A 5,166-nucleotide genomic window follows, 5' to 3' on the forward strand; every position below is an offset into this window, starting at 1 on the left:
ACTGCAAAGGTGCACACGTACGCATGGGGGTGCACAGCAATGCCCCTGCGTGCACACACGCGCACACGCCTGCACACACATGCACACACGCAGACCTGCCTGCACACACACTCGTGTGCAGACACGCTCTCCCATGCCCGCATACACTCCTGCACCCACCTGTGCACACGCATGCACATCTACACACCTGCACACGCATGCACATGCATGCACATGCCTGTACACACATGCATATGCCTGCACACACATGCACATGCCTGTATACACATGCACACGCCTGCATAGACTTGCACATGCCTGCACACACATGCACACACATGCACACACATGCACATGCCTACACACACACGCACACACACACACGCACAGGGAGCAGCCAGCGTGTGCAGCATCCCCCAGACGTCCGGCGTCCTGCGGGGACAGGGCTATGGCAGCAAACTGGGGGAGACGGGCAGCACGTACCCCTCTGTGCTCGGGGGTCCTGGGCCCCTCCGTGTCCCCTCTTGTGTCCCCTCCGTGTCCCCTCGGTTCCGCAAGCAGCCGGGGGTGGGGGAGCGGGGCAGCCCCGATGGCAGTCCCTGTGTCACCGTGGCAGGGGAACATCAACCACTTGGGGCTTCCCAGCCTGACCCCAGTTGCTCTCTCACATTTTTTGGGGGGTGAAACAAGGGCAATGGCCACATGAGAGCCACCCGGGGCCACCCCAGCAGGTCCCTGTCCCCCGGGATGTGCAGCTGGAGGCTGCCCATGGCCGTGACTCCTTGTCCCCATGTGGGGACACGTGGCGGGGACGATGTCCCGGACCCCGATCTCACCCCTAACGCCTCCTCTCCCCTTCTCTCCCCAGATCCGGGTAACCTCCTCCTGCCCTGGATCCCGGCGTGGGGGCCAGAGGCCACAGGACCCCCCTAGAGCGAACTGTCCCACACCTGATGACACGACCCCCAGCGAGGGCGGGGGGGACATAACGCTGAGCCACCCGGTCCCCTCCTCTCTCCCCACATCCCGCAAGAACCCCGAAAACGGAGCCGGGAGCTGCACGTCCATCCCACCCTGGATGTCTCCGAGCCCAAACCACCCACCCACAGTGGGACTGGGGGGGCTGGATACAGGGGGACCCCCACCCAAGCTGTGCCACCCCCCCCCTCCAGACCCCCACCCTCTTCCTGGAATGGGGACACGTGGGGAGGTGGCATCACTCGCCGGACACTGTTTTCTTCTGTTTCTCCCAGCCTGTTTTTTCCTTGGAGCAGCGGAGCCTTGCACCGAGCAGGGGCTCGGGGCGGGATTGGGGCAAAAACCAGCCAGTTTGGAGCAAACTGGAACTGGGATGGGGGATAAACACCACTTTGGGGATGGCAGGGCACAGAGAGCAGCTTCGTCCTCCGCAGGGTTGGGACAATTTCCCCAAACACCCTCTTTGGGAGTCGGGCTGGCCCCAAAAATGGTGGAGGGGGTTTGTTCCCAAAAGGAATTTTCCAGCCTCCCCCTGTCCCGGTTGGATGTAACAGCGTCGAAGGGGCTCAGTCCGGGATGCTCCCCTCGCCCCGAGGAGCTGGATCCGGCTGGCAGCATCTTACCTCGTGTCCCCCCCCCCCAAACTTGGGGATGGCAGGAGGCGGGGGACGGACACAGGACATGACAGAGCACCCCAAAATCCCCCTGCGAGCCCCCCTCCCCATCCCTGCCGCATTTTGGTGGGGGGGGGTCCTGCTCAACTTTGGCAATACTGACGCTGCTTTCGACACAGCCCCTTTCCGGCTGTTTTAACGAATCTAATGAATGTTTTGGGTTGGTTTTCTTGTGTTTGGGTTTGGGGTTTTTTTAATTATTGGGTTGGTTCGTTGTTTTTGTTTTTTTTTTAATTTAAAGTGCCTGGGGAGACTCTGGCTGAGCACGACCCCCCCCGGCGAGCCTGCGCTCCCCACCCCAGGAGTGCCTTCCAAAACGCTCTGCCCACCCCAGGGCTGTCCCAGTATCCCCCAACCCCTCACCCCCCGGGGGTGAGTGGGGGGAGGCAGCTCTGTGACCCCCCCCAGCCCCTCCATCCATCAGGGGGTCTCGGAGACAAATCCATCCATCGGACTCGGCGGCAGAAGAGGGGTGACGTCGGCACGTGGGGAGTGCTTTTTTTTGGGGGTGGGGGCGGGGGGGGGAACGCGCAAGGTGCGTTGGGCAGAGATGGCTTTGCAAAACGAAGAGGAGCTGGGAATGAAAAGCCTCGGAAGAAGCTGGAAGGAAAAAAAGTCATTTCCCAACACATCACGGCTCCCCCCGACCTCCGTGTTCTCCTTTGCCTCCCGCGGGTGGGATGCGGTTCCTCCTGGATCCTGGGATCTGGCCCCATCCCACCCTTTCCATCTGGGAGCAGTGGAGGGGGGGAGTCACATGAATTTTGCCTCCCAGGGTTGGTTTTTTTTTTCCTCCAGTCCTGGGGGTTACTTGGGGATTATTTTATTTATTTTTTTTGCCCCCCAAAAAGGCAGGGGACGGGCTGCGTCCCCCCACCAGCCCCTCCGCCGCCTCCAGCCAAGCCGCGAACTTTACAGGCAATAATTTTTTCACCCTTTGCCCCTCTTGGATTTTTTTTGTTTCGGTTTGGTTTTTTTTTTTTTCCCAAGGAAAATAGTGTTTTTCAGGCAATGGATTCCCCCCCTGTCTCCCACAACACATCCCCATCCCCAAGCGCTGCCCAGCCCCGGGGACAGCAGCATCTCCGGCGTTGATTTTCCTCTCCAGGACTAAGGATGCTCTCGCTGACCTGCCGCGGGATGGGGTGGGGTGGGATGGGACGGGATGGGATGGGATGGGATGGGCAGACACCCGCCTGCTCGAAGCCCTTCTCGAACCCGGCGAGAAGCAGAAGGAAAAGCTTGCCGTCATTTAAAACTCATTCGCAAGAGCTTCCCTCCCTCCGGAGCTCGGCAGGAGTCAGGCACCGGTGCTCCGCCACCTTTTTCTTTTTTTCTCTTTTCCGTTGGCTTGTTTTTATATAAGACTGTATTTGTAACGTGAACTGAGGATTTCTTTTCTATTCTGTAATTATAAAAGTCGAAGGAAAGTTTCATCTGATGGCTGTTCTGGTTTTGGGGCCTTTCCCTTCCTTGTGCAGTTGAATCGATTAAAAAGTGGTGGGTTTTTTTATTTTATTTTTCCTTTTTTTTCCCCCTGTATTAACGCTGCCAGCTCACTCCCGCGGGCTCTGCATCACCCACCTTCCCGCTGCATTATAACCCAGTGCTTCTTTTTAATGATGCATCGGTGAGATTCTGCCTCCTCCCTCACTGCCTGCCCAGGTAATTTCCTCCCCGCTAGTAAAATAACAGAAAAAAAATTAATAATAATAATTAAAAAAAAAAAAACAGAAATGCAGAGAAGCAGCACCCTCTGGGCTGGGTAGAGGTTGGTGCATCCCATCCCTGTGCATGGGGGCAGCCAGGGGACTCTGCAGCTTCCCTTCCCCGAAGAGAAATATTAATAAATTCCCGAAGAAATATTAATAAAACCCCAAGAAAAATATTAAGGAGTGCCCCCCCCCGGGGTGTTTTTTATCAGGTTGAGCTCCTGAAATAAAGTTTTCCAGCCCTGCAAGGAGTGAGGGTAGCAATTCCCCGGCAGGAGATGCCAGGTCACAGCTGCAGACCTGTGGGAAAAGTTTCCTTTTCTCCCCAAATATTCACATTATCCATCACCAGAGCAGCAATTTTTATTTAGTTCCATGCCACCCCTAGGGGTGATGCCTGCTTCGCCTGCGGTTTCATTCGAAGTATCCAAAGCCATTTCGGTTGCTCTGTTATTAATCGATTCCGAACGAGAGGCGGTCGCCTCCTGCTCCCATTCTCTGCCTTTGGTTTTCCCCCTTCGCTGCCTTTTCCAGCTCAGTGGGAGAAGGAGGGGGACGGTGACATTAAATTAGACCTTATTTTTGAAATCAAAATGGAAATGTGGCGAGGCCAGGGCAACAAATACGGTGTCTTCGGTGACATCGGGGACCAGAGTGGCTGGATGCTCCTTCCCCCCGCCCCGCCAGGCTGAGCTCCCTGTGATGCTTCTGCTCAGCAACTCCCCGCCACAGGGTTTTGTCACCGGCTTTTTGGGGACACAGTGCCCAACTTAACTCGTTCCCACTTGTTCCCAAATCTCTGTCCTTGTGGGAAGCGAGCCTTCACCTACATAAGGGTCCTCCTGTCCCCAGCCGGGAGCTGGCGTGGAGAGAGGCTGGAGCACAGCGGTGCCATCCCCGGCAGCCCTGGTGGCCCCCAGTACATGTCACCAGGTCACCCACAGGTCCTGTTGGCTCAGCTCTGCTGTGGGACCCCATCCCCAGGGTCTGGTCTTCACTAGAAAACACTAAAAGCAGGTTTCCAGGCCTCAAATCCATGGATTTTAGGGGGGTGTCCAAGGATGAAGGAGCCACAGGGGACACCCTCTGGCCATGGGGACAGTGGGGTGTCCCAGCACCCCAGGGACAGGCGGGTGTTGCCCCAAACCAGTGGGTGCTGGGGGTGAAGGTGGCCCTCACTGGGACACAGGGGTTTCCCTGTGCATGGGGGGAGATGGACAGCCCCCGCTCTTGAGTGAATCCCCAGGGAAGGGACCCGAAGGACCCTCCAGTGTGGGTGCAGCTGCTGGGGTGGAGGGGGACAGCACTGCCATCGTGGGTAACGATGTCTGTTTGGGTGAAGCCTGACCAAACAAAAGGTATCTGTATAGGTAGGTACCAAGGAAGGGAGGAGGATATTTTTGGGGGGGATGAGCAGGGATGGAGGCCTGTTTCCGTGACAGCAGTGAGGCCAGTCGGACCCCATGGCCGTGGACCAGGGAAGAAGTGGGTCAGCCCCACGGTCCCACTGGAGCATCCTACAGCCACACTGCTGGAGCATCCCATGACCATGCTGCTGGAGCATCCCATGGACATTCTGCAGGAGCATCGCACAGCCACGCGTCTGGACCATCCCATGGCCACGTTGCTGGAACACCCCATGGCCATGCTGCTGGAGCATCCCATGGCCACGCTGCAGGAGCATCCCATGGCCACGCTGCAGGAGCATCCCATGGCCACGTTGCCGGAGCATCCCATGAACATGCTGCTGGAGCATCCCATGGACATTCTGCAGGAGCATCCCACAGCCACGCTGCTGGAGCATCCCATGGCCACGCTGCAGG

Source organism: Charadrius vociferus, unplaced genomic scaffold (genome assembly GCF_000708025.1).
Source record: "Charadrius vociferus isolate BGI_N301 unplaced genomic scaffold, ASM70802v2 scaffold459, whole genome shotgun sequence".
Lineage (NCBI taxonomy): Eukaryota > Metazoa > Chordata > Aves > Charadriiformes > Charadriidae > Charadrius > Charadrius vociferus.